Source organism: Sebastes fasciatus, chromosome 9 (assembly GCF_043250625.1).
Source record: "Sebastes fasciatus isolate fSebFas1 chromosome 9, fSebFas1.pri, whole genome shotgun sequence".
Classification (NCBI taxonomy): Eukaryota; Metazoa; Chordata; class Actinopteri; order Perciformes; family Sebastidae; genus Sebastes; species Sebastes fasciatus.
The window spans coordinates 7264250-7276735 of record NC_133803.1 but is presented as its reverse complement, the minus strand read 5'-3'; the positions used below and the strand labels follow the sequence as shown (position 1 = coordinate 7276735).

General features: G+C 41.4%; 1 protein-coding gene and 1 pseudogene across 1 annotated transcript in view; both read left to right on the top strand.

Moving 5' to 3' along the window:
- The window catches only part of LOC141773570 (uncharacterized), a 55383-nt gene extending 48802 nt beyond the window's left edge, over positions 1-6581 (top strand). The window contains exon 9 of the mRNA XM_074645414.1: positions 5960-6581. The gene's annotated coding sequence lies outside the window, so the exon portion shown is untranslated. The remainder of the gene's footprint in view (positions 1-5959) is intronic.
- LOC141773569 (uncharacterized) overlaps positions 1-12486 on the top strand; it is an 82698-nt pseudogene that overhangs the window by 1326 nt on the left and 68886 nt on the right.

The window sequence follows — 12486 nt, the reverse complement described above, 5'->3', positions numbered from 1 at the left end:
AGGTAGAATCTCAACACTGTAAACTTTCTTTTTGATGGGAATGTACTTTGTTGCCTTGGCCTGGTCTGTTTCTGGAAGTGGCCTTGGCTACCACCCCCCTGGTTCTATTGACTACCCTGCTGGCGAGGTTGTTGGCGCCGCTGGGGTGTTGCCTTGGTATTCACTCTAGCGTGAGGCTCTTCGTTGCCTTCTAGTGCTAGGTGGTGCTTAATATGGTATGAATCCCCAGGACTCTGGCGTTGTCCTCGTACATCCTAGCAGGGTGCGCATATATCTCCCATGTCATCTTTTTTTTTTTCGTTCATTCAACCTTTATTTAGTTCTCGAGGAATCATTGAGAGCATGCCCTCAATTTCAATGATGTCAAGACAACAATAAAACAGAATAAATACATAAAAACCAAATCAACGAATTACAAGAAGCATTCAGCCAGACAGCAATAGAACACTGTGAAAAACAGTCACATTCAAGAGTGTATTAGATTGTGATCATGGATTTAAAATCACCTAGAGGTACAACTGTGTTTAATTTGAATGTGTTTTATTACACGGCTGTGTTGAATACTTGATTCTGATTGGTCAATCACAGCGTTCTGTAGTCTATAATTTCTTTATAGCAGACCGTTGCTTTGTATAGAGGGCTGTTGCTATGTATAGCAGACCGTTGCTATGTATAACAGACCATTGCTATGTTCACAACAATGACCGGCTCGCTGTATATTATTCCTTACTTGTAAACTGTTCCAAGTTTTTGCAGCACAAACACCAAAAGCAGTTTCCCCAAATTTAGTGTTTGCACGCGGGACTTCAAGCTTTAGCCGTTCACTTGAACGAGTCGAATAATGACTATAGGACCAATTTAATAAGGACGTGATGTATGATGGCAAGTTGCTATTAAGGGCTTTATAAATTAATAAATACCAATGCCTATCACGTCTTATTGTTAGAGACGCCCAACCAACCTTTTCATACAAGATGCAATGATGAGTACAATAACTGTCAGCAGTAATAAATCTGAGGGCGGAGTGATAAACTGAATTTAAGGGTTTGAGAGTGGAGGCAGAGGCGTTTCTATAGATAATGTCACCACAATCCAAGACAGACAAGAATACGGCCTCAATTATTTGCTTCCTACAGAACAAGAAAATTAGCTCAGTTTCTGTACAAATATCCAATTATTTGTTGTAGCATGCTGACAAGTGTGTCAACGTGAAATTTAAACGTAAGTTTTGGGTCCTGCCAGATGCCGAGGTATTTGTACTCTGAGACCCTGTCAATACTAACTCCATTCAGAGTGGTAATATATAAATTATTGTCCACAGTATCTCTGGCTCGAGAATAACATACATTTAGTCTTCTTTGCATTCAGAACTAATTTCAGATTAAAAAGTGCATCTTGCAATTTGTCAAAGGTTTGTTGTAGGATATCAGTGGCTGCAGTATCAGCAAAGCAATACAAAACTGTGTCATCCGCATAAAGATGAGAGTTACAATTTGTTAAGAAGGACATAATGTTGTTGATATAAATTGTGAACAAGACAGGATCCAATATAGACCCTTGTGAACCCCCTTTGACAGTGGAAACCATACAGAACGGTCATTGCAGGATCACACATTGCTGTCTATGATACAGGTAGTCCTGAAACCATTTACAGGATTCATAATCAAAACCAATTTCACATAGCCTCTGCAGGAGCATAGCATGATCAACACTGTCAAATGCTTTTGTTAGATCGACAAAGAGGGCAGCACAGTATTTCCCTTTGTCAACAGCAGATACACTATCCTTTATAACCACTGTAATCGCAGTGACAGTACAATGTTTAGCTCTGAAACCAGACTGGTTTGAATTTAGGAATGATATGAGCTGATTATTAACTAATGACTTCAAGACTTTAGCAAAACAGGACAGTTTGGAAATTGGCCGATAGTTATTAACCCCCTGAGGTCGAAGCTGTCGTATACGACAGGAAATTACTCTAGTTACTCTTTTTAGAATATCTCTGGAAAGCTGTGGCGTAGAGACTTACTTTAACTTGCAGCTGCTTCGTCACCACAGTAGCTTTCTAATGTATTGTGTAACGTATTTCTTTCAGATGGTATGTAATCTAGCTTGAAACAACAGTCTTTTTTTAGAGACTTCATAAAAGTTATAACTCCTACAATGAAAGTCTTCTATGAGTATTTATCCATTTATTGTCCATAAATATACATAGTCCTCCACCAATTGATTTCTTTGACAGGTGCTTATCTCTGTCTGCCCACTTTGTTCTATATCCGTCAACGGACACTGTTGCTTCTGGCTTTAGCCATGTCTCCGTTAGGCAGATGAGATTACACAGTTTGAAGTCTCTTTCGTGGGTCAGTCTCTCTGTTAACTCAAATAAATGTTGTTATTAAGAGATAGCACATTTGACAGTGTGATGGTAGGGAGTAGGGATGTCACGAGAACCGATACTTCGGGACCAAGTCGATGCCAAAATTTTTTAAAAAGTGACGGTACTCTTTTTCTACAGTACCAACGGTAGCGCTTTTGCTGCAGGGCTCCGCTGCGGGGGTCTACCTGGCACCTGTGCTCCATGCACACCAGCTGTGACAGCTCCATCCACCTCGCGGCGATTACCTCATTAATGTTATGGTTCCCTTATGGCATTGAGATTAAACGTGAAATATTGACTACACAAACGTCTCTTATTTCTCTCAGCTAACACTAAAAAACAAGCCGTTAAAGGTGTTACTCAGTTCACTGACACAACATTACCATAGAAACACACTGATGGGACCAACTGTCACTTTGTCAGTGTGAAGGAAAAACAACACAGAAAAGGCACATAACATAACTGCTTGTGTTGTACCACAGATTTTGGTGAATTATGTCCTAAGAGTCCGCTACAGTATAATACAGTATGTAGTATAATGCAGCAATATAATGTAGAATTGATTAGAATGTCAAATATACTATGGTATCATATGGTATAGTATAATATATAACAAAAATACATCAGTATGGTGAGGTATATAATCAGTCCAGCAGAGAGACAATGAGAGGGGAAGGTGAGGTGAGTGTCTCCAGTGAACCAGACACAGTGGATGTCCCCCTTACTTTACTTTTGTAGCAGTGACATTACATTAATTCCTTTTATCCTCGTGCTAAAATCGACTCTAAATCCAAATTTTACAGCTGATGTTTTTTAAAAAAATGTCCCAAGGGGATACACATCGTTGTCACCTTTTTTTACCCCTGATGAGTTTGCACCCGTTTCTAAATTAAAATAAAATAGAATACAATACTACCTTATTGATCCCCATGGGGGAATTCATCTTCTACGTTTAACCCTTCTCTTATTTTTTCTCTTAACAGAAATTTTAAAGAAAATATGACGTTAATTTAAGATAACGTTGCTGCATGAGGCCCATTGTGGGTTATGTTCCACAGACATGTTCTAAATGTTATTTATGGTTTTAGATAGCTCGCTCCAGCATGGCATGTCACTGACTCTCTCTCTCTCTCTCTGTATGTTTGTCTGTTGCTATAGAAACGGAGAGGAAGAGGGGGACTCAAACGTCACAGCTGTCAACACTGTGACAAATCCTTCACAACATCTGGATGTTTAAAGATTCATGAGAGAGTTCACACTGGAGAGAAACCGTACAGCTGTGACCTATGTGGGGCAGCTTTCGCCACTAAAGGTGGCCTAGAAAGGCATCAACGTATTCACACTGCAGAGAAACCGTACAGCTGTGATCAATGTGGGAAAAAGTTTACTCAGGGTAGTCACCTAAAAGACCACCAACGCATTCACACTGGAGAGAAACCGTACTGGTGTGACCAATGTGGGAAAACTTTTTCTCGGGGTAGTCACTTTAAAGCCCACCAACGTATTCACACTGGAGAGAAACCGTACTGGTGTGACCAATGTGGTAAAGGTTTTTCTCGGGGTAGTCACCTTAAATCCCACCAACACATTCACACTGGAGAGAAACCGTACTGGTGTGATCAATGTGGTAAAACTTTTTCTGATGGTAGTTCCTTTAAAAAACACCAACGCATTCACACTGGAGAGAAGCCTTACTGGTGTGACCAGTGTGGTAAAACTTTTTCTGAAGCTGGTTCCCTTAAAAGACATCAACGTATTCACACTGGAGAGAAGCCATACTGGTGTGACCAATGTGGTAAAACTTTTCCTGATGGTAGTTCCCTTAAAAAACACCAAGCCATTCACACTGGAGAGAAACCGTACTGGTGTGACCAATGTGGGAAAACTTTTTCTTGGTCTGCTAACCTTAAATCCCACAAACGCATTCACAGTGGGGAGAAACCGTAATGGTGTGACCAAGAGGGGAAAACCTTTTCTGATGGTAGTTCCCTTTTAACCCACCACCGCATTCCTACTGGAGAGAAACCATACGGGTGTGACCAATGTGGGAAACCTTTTCTCAGGATGGTTTCCTTAAATATCACCAACGCATTCACACTGCATCATTTTGGACATTTTTCAAAGCCCAGCTAGCTGTTTCCTCCTGCCTCCTCCCCATGCCCTGGTAGCTGTGTTGTTGTATTCTCAGTTTATCTCTACATTGAATGCTGACCAACCGTAAATGTATGTTTTAAACTGCATGTATGTTATTGTGGCTATGACTACACACTGGCCTTTATTCCTGTAATACATTTTTTGAATATTTTGTTGATTAATTGTTGTGTAAAGACCAGAAACTTCTGACTAGTCGACTCCCTGGGCCTGTGCCCCGTAGACCCATTCAATAATCCATCCACGAGTCGACAGCTGGAGAAAGATCAAGGAGGACATTCACATCCGACACCAGAGGCCATCTTTGAAAAGAGACAGGGGTTGCCATTGTCGTATCTCTCCTGCGACAGTGCTGTTGAAGTGATGAGGAAGGATGCTCCGCGGACACTGTTCTCTTTGGTATAATAGAGTTTATTACAAACAAGCAACAAATGTCATAACGAACGTCTAGAACGTCCAGAGGTCTCAACTCAAATCTGAAAGTCCTGCACTTCGGGGCTCTCGTGCCTCCTTATATCGGGCTCAGATGTTATGCAACATCTGTCATAAACATGCGAGCTGAGCATAAAAACATGTGTGTCCTACATGTTTATCTTTCGACCCCTGGACTTTGGACCGACCCTATGTCCACGTATACTATTCACCCATGTTTGCATAAGAGGGGCCGCTGTCTTGTGTAAGACATGAAAATATACCACACCATCTCCCCTTGAATACAACCACCTGTTATCATGTGACTGCTGGACTAGCGTCATATGATGACAACTGAGGAAGTTTAAGTGCTAAGTAAAGATGGCGCCAGCTGAGGTGAATCCTAATCCTAACCCTAATCCTTCCAAAATTTCCCACACCACTCCTCTGTTCACTACACTGCCTCCCTGTTGCTTCTGGAGGTGTTAGGTGAATCTCTGATATAATCACATATTATTTGTAGGAAATGTCGCCGCATGTTTCGAATGCAGACAGTAGAACCTTCCAGATACAAGACCAGCTCTTCCTTCAACCCCCAGGAATGCTGGCCAACAAGACATCATAGATTTACAACATCCTGCGAACAGCAACCATCGAGATAAGAAGATCCCTTTTCTTCTATATAGCCACCTTTGACCCTTCAAGATCTCCACAGACACTTACATAAACAACCCTTCAGCATTGGCCATCATAAAGCACCCTAACAGAGACCAGCTGACACCAACTTTCATCCCACTGTGGACTCTGATCTCTACTAAAAATTTAGTTTGGATTTGTCCAAGGACAATTAATATAGAGGACATTTTTAACTGGCAATGATGGTTGGAGACGATGATGCTAGAAGAAATGGTTCAGAGACCCGCTGCACGAGAGAGAGGGATGGAGACGGAGGAAAACTTCATGCCAAGTCGCACCGAGGGAACGTGTCCGCCGACAACAACATCCAGCAATGTCAGAGAGATGGAGACGGACAGAAACGAGTCAAGCTGAGTTCACGCCGTGGGATCAAACAGATCTAGAATGCCGAGGTCCAGACAAAAACTGTAACCACTCCTGGTAACCAGCACAACCTCCCATCTGCACATCTGAAACGTTAGGTGATATAAATACATTTTCAGATGTGAAAGAGTTTGTTGATTACTACTAAACAAATTTAGAGTCAATTAATAAATAGGGTTTGGTTAAGAAGTTGGTAGTTAATATCAGATATAAGTGTAATTGAGAAAATAATCAAAAAGCTTTTACCCTAAATTAGGCTCATCCCTAAATTTAGAATATGACACTGCATCACAATCTTCCCTGGTGCTTCTTAAACTCTCAACTGCTGAACGGTGCATTAATACCCAAAACTAAATTTAATTGATGCGCCTAAACGTCAAGCAACAAATTTAATGAAGAGATATCAGTCACTGAATTGACCTGGTCACATTTGATTTGTTTCTATTCATAATTTGTCTTCGTTGTATTCACTGTATTCCTTCATTCATCATTTATCATTCTATTCCTTTTTCCTTTTGTTTGATCATTTATTTACTTGTTTTCTGTTAGTAGTTTAGTCATGTAGTTAGTTAAATAAACACTTCATTTCTAAAGAACTTGGTTAATTGATGTGTGTCTATAAAACAACTTCAATGACTGTACACTATGCTCAAGAACTCCGTGGTATCCCTAAGATTATGAGATCCACTTGATTAATATCACATTTTTGGGTTTTCCCTGTTTTTCCAAAATTGGGTGGTGTACTAAATTGAATAATTTAGTTGAATATAAGGTTGATTCTGATATTAAAACTAATTGTGTATGATAGCTGAGTGCCATCACTCTCCTTCACCTTTGGCAACAATTCAGGGGTTTATGGTTCATAATGAGTTATTAATTGTAGATACATATTTTGATATTAATTAATGATTGATTATTAATCTGTTGCCCCAGCCATAGATATGGTCAAAAGCTCAAAAAGAGTATGTGAGCCATGAGTTTAGAATGCTTTATTCCAGATGAATCAATATTTCCTGGAGCTGCTGTAATTGAGGTTCTCAGTAGAAGTGAATCAATAAATGTTAATAAGTCTAAATATTTGTGTTTGTAATTTGTTGTGTATGAACAATACAAAATATCTGCTTTTCAATATCAGACATTAAAATCAGTTGATAAATAAATGGTTCTTTCTTTACCTTAATGCTGACTGAAAATATTGTGTAGTCAAACTATTTTACTTAAGTGTCTTATAATAAAACATGTTCTATATACCATATATATGCAATAATTAGTGCTGAGTTGTACTAAAACCTTTACTCACCACACTATAATCTGCCACTATAAAATAATTCAGTGTTTCACAGTTCAGGATCCTCAAATGAAAATCATTCTTGTGTGAAACGTTCACATCTAAAGCTCATTTTAGTCACAGCGGTGTCTGTATTTTTTGTTGCTTTCACATTAATTCAAATGTAGAAGTACAGTCATGTTTATTTGACTTGATGCATTGATGAAGGAGACCAGAATGGATGACACAACTTTTCTAATCATTTCTTACTGGAACAGAAATGTTTCAGATATTCAGAAATCTTTCATCAGGAGAAAATAGTTGGTAAAAGGTGGATTTATTAATTCAGTCAGTAACATGTTCATCCTCATATTTAGCTCTCATTTCTCCAATACATTCACATTACAGAGGGCAAAGTGATTTTAATGAAACGGTTCCTGAATATGGAGCTGCAGACATCCACAAGAGGCAACAGAAGACTTCAACATCAGACATGAGATACAGCAGTCTTGCTGTCATTATACACACGTGTTGTGTTTAAACGTGTTGTTCATGTTAGACTCTATAACAGCTTCACATGTTTGTACTTTAGAGTACTATTACTGTAGTAATACTTACTGGGAATAGTGGATGCACTGGAAAGGTGTGTGACAGAGAGAAACCAACGTGCTGTTTGTGTGATGATGAGGTTTAGTAGATATATGATGATTTGCTGCTCAGTGTGAACTCATGTGGTGAGTGCACTTAATGCTTTGAGAACTGTAACAGTGTTTCAGCAGATCTGTTGACATGATTGAGGAAAAGAATAAGATGGATGGTAACATATTTACTCTTCTTTATCTGGAAGGAATAATGATGTGTGTATAATGCAACATACTAATTCATGTGATCAGGTTTTGTCTGATATAATTCTAGATTAGTTTGATACATGACGACATTTGTGTGAGTTACAAAGAAAATATTGATTTTAAAATGGTGAACATGATTTCATTTTGTCCTGTTAAAGTGGCAGTAGGCAGTATATATTTTTGGCATCATTGGGCAAAAATTCCATAATAGCCCTTCAGCATATTGTAATTCAAGTGTTCTGAGAGAAAACTAGACTTCTGCACCTCATTATGGCTCTGTTTTCAGGCTTTAGAAAATCTAGCTTGTGACGGGAGACTTTGAACAATCACAGGCCATTTCATTGAGAGAGCATTCCTATTGGCTGTGCTCCGGTCATGTGACCGGAACTTGGTGTTCCTTCACCAGATTTTAATCATGTTTGCTTAAATCTCGCCTACTTCAGCTTTAACTGTTTAAAGCAGGGGTCTCAAACTCGCGGCCCGCGGGCCAATTGCGGCCCGCAAGACGATATTTTGTGGCCCCCACCTTGATATGAAAGTTTAATGTTAGTGCGGCCCGCAAATTTTTTTTTTTTTTTTTTTATAAAGTTTTTTTTTTGGGGGCATTTTTATTGACAGGACAGTGGATAGAGTCTTGGAAAGGGGGGAGAGAGAGAGTGGATGCGGAAAGGGCCACAGGCCGGATTCGAACCCGGGCCGCCGCGGTCAGGACCAAGTCTTGTTACATGGGCGCCCGCTTTACCAACTGAGCTAACCAGGCGCCCTCGGCCCGCGAGTTTTATGTGAATGGCAGTTTGCCGTGGAAGGTCCCTTTGTTGCGCGAGCCCGAGCTGAACGAACCTACCAATCACACTGGGGTATATGGCTCCCGGGGGCGGGCAATCGGCCGGGCTTGATGCAAGCAGAGAAACATTTCACAACAACTATGGCGGCGCCCGTGTAACATCGCATAAGCTTGATTAAAGCTTGATTTATACTTCTGCGTTGAATCGACGCCGTAGCCTGACGTGCACCTCTCCAGAAATGTAACTACACGTCCCGGCGACGCAGACCGCAACAGCTGTGATTGGTCCAGTCTCTCAGCGATGCTGAGCGGCCAGGACCCCGGACAACCACAGAAAGTTCTACTTCTCTCTGCCTCCATCTTTTCAATGTTTGTTCACACAAATCCACTCAGATATATTTTCTCTTTTCGGCGTTCCAGTAATGTCAGTAAAAGTTCTGTGGTTCAACAGTTATTAGCTCCAACTCCGCTCAGTTTCTGTTTGTAGTACAAGAAGAAGAAGAAGAAGAAGGAAACTCATAGAGACGCCGCCGCCAACTAGCGGTTTGGTGGTGTAATTGCAGAGCAACACAAACACAGCAGGCACAACTTTATTGCGGAGTGACACCAAGTGGAATGAATATATATCTTGTCACACAGCCCCAATCATGTCTTTTTCAAAGCCTGCAGTGAAGAGAAAGGTTGGTGACGAGCACAGACAATTTCAGGAAAAGTGGGAGACGCAATAGAGGCCATGTTCAGAAGAACCGTTCATGTTCTTCAATGTTCCATTCATGTTCAGGACAGTTCGTGTTCAGAAGAACCGTTCATGTTCAGAAGAACCCATTCAAGTTAAAGAACTGTTAATAATGACGTTTGAGAAGATTGTTTTTTTTTTAACAAAGCTTTTTTTGTGGAATACCTGATGCGGCCCAGCCTCACCCAGACTCTGCCTCCAGCGGCCCCCAGGTAAATTGAGTTTGAGACCACTGGTTTAAAGGGACTCTATGTAAGAATCAGAAATTGCTTGTTAACAGCGACACCTGTGGCCGTTAAGTCAACGGAAATCAGCGTCCTGTTGCTCCCGCTCGCGCCTGTGCTCGCACTTGTGCTTGCTCTACATAGACATGAACAAGCAAAGCTCAAAACAGTGAGGCGACACACGTCAGCTAAAACCACAATATCACTCTATATTTCACCTGCTTGGCAGTAATGTTAGCAGACGAAGGTCTCTCCATGAATCAATGTTGATCCTAGTGTTGGCTTTTCCTTCCTCAGCCTCCCGACCGCGGCCGGAGGGAACACGGATAAGACGATAATGATACTCGCTGCGGAGCCCAGTCACTTCACAAGACACGGAAAACCTCTGTTGGTCTGGAGGAGCTGCAGCAGTTATTTCTGCACAAACGTCCACTGTACATTCACTAGATATTCTCAGAGCTACTAACTCTTCTGCATTGTGTAGTGTGCGCGCATGCACGTGAGGTGGAGCGAGCTGAGTGCAAGCAGAGGAGCAGTGGAGCAGAGTACAGCAGAGACTCCGGCCCTGGAGACCAAAGCTACTGTCTCCCCCGCGTCCTCCGACTGCGGCCAACACTGTTTAACAGACGGGCTTCACTAGATATAACTTTGCGGTTTTGGTGCTTCAGTGTAGTTTGTGTTGGAGTCTTGTCTGAACAACACAGCCACACGCGAGCGCACATGGGACACCGACCAGCAATGATTTATACGTGTAAGAAGTAACAAACAGTCCCTTTAATAACTGTTTAATACACCAATGCAGCAAGTTAAAGATATATAGAGGACATGCGGAAGCTGCCCAAGTTCCCACTTGTCATGAACTTAGCAAGGTGACGTCTGAGGTGTGGGCGGGGCTAAATGGGATAAGTAACCGTGAGAACACGAAGGCTCCGCGAGATTTACACAGAATCACAGTGAGTCCAGAACAGAAGAGTCCGGCTGACGACAGGGAGAGGTTTTTCCTAGAGAGAGACGGAAGTAATTTGCGAACGCGGTAGGATTGAAAGATTTGCTAGCGGATTAGCATAAACTGTACTTTGACTGTAACATCATGTAAAGGAGTTCTGATGGAAATAATGGAAGTGAAACGGAATGGATGTTGCCTAAATCTGTGAGGCAGAAAAGGGCTGCGAGAGAGAGAGCGGATAGCAAGAGAGAGAAGTTGGTCGGATGATAGTGAAGTTGTCAGAGGTAATAATAAAAAATCAAGAACCAGTCACAACGATAGACAGACGGATCAAACAGAAGAAGCGGAGTGGAAAGTAATAATCGAATTTAATCAGGATGGCGGGCACTACCACCCGATCAAACTTACCAGAGCGATCGAAGAGGAGATTGGTCAAATCAAAATGGCCAGGTTTTTGAACAATAAACAAGTGTTGATACATGCAAACAGCAAACAACAGCAGGAAAAGATCCTCAAAATGACAACACTTACAGGGGAAAAGATGAAGGCTCACGTACCTGGAGCAATGGTAAAGTTGAGAGGAGTAATGTGGTATATTTTCATGTTTTACACAAGACAGCGGCCCCTCTTATGCAAACATGGGTGAATAGTATACGTGGACATAGGGTCGGTCCAAAGTCCAGGGGTCGAAAGATAAACATGTAGGACACACATGTTTTTATGCTCAGCTCGCATGTTTATGACAGATGTTGCATAACATCTGAGCCCGATATAAGGAGGCACGAGAGCCCCGAAGTGCAGGACTTTCAGATTTGAGTTGAGACCTCCGGACGTTCTAGACGTTCGTTATGACATTTGTTGCTTGTTTGTAATAAACTCTATTATACCAAAAAGAACAGTGTCCGCGGAGCATCCTTCCTCATCACTTCAACAGCACTGTCGCAGGAAAGATACGACAGTAATATCTGGAGTCCCATTGAGTATGTCTATGGAAGATGTTAAACATGAGATTAAAGGTGGTAAAGTAATTGATGCCATACGGATTAAGAGTAAAAGGGATGGCTCAATGAAGGAAACCCTATCGGTAGTGGTTCAGTTTGAGAAAACCCTCCCAAAATCGGTGCAAATGGGATACATGAACTACAGTGTGAGGGAATACATTCCCAAACCTCTCAGATGTTATGCATGCCAAAGAATGGGGCACACAGCACAGTAGTGTAAAGGAAAGCTAAGGTGTGCGAGATGTGGAGGACAGCATGAGTATGGAAAATGTGATAAGGATGCAAAGGTTAAATGCTGTAACTGCGGAGGTGAGCATAGTGCTGCGTTTGGAGGATGTGAAGTGCAGAGAGAAGCCAGAGAAGTACAGAGAGTTAAGACAATGAACAAAATATCATACGCAGACGCACTAAAGAAAGTAAGGGCGACAGAAACAAACAACAGGAATTCCAGTGAAATGGACCAAAGAAATGCAGCACAAAGGGATGGTAATGCACTAGGAAATCAAGCCCAAACTCAAGTCCCAGACAATATGCAAAATGCTCGTGCTCATAAATGTAAAGTTAATGATGATTCACTAGTAGTAAACAAAGTGGAATTTGTTGTCTTCATCTGCCACACCATTAATGTTGCAGCTCAGCTAAAAAAGAAAAGTGATAGAATCAAGACCATAGTGGAGGCAGC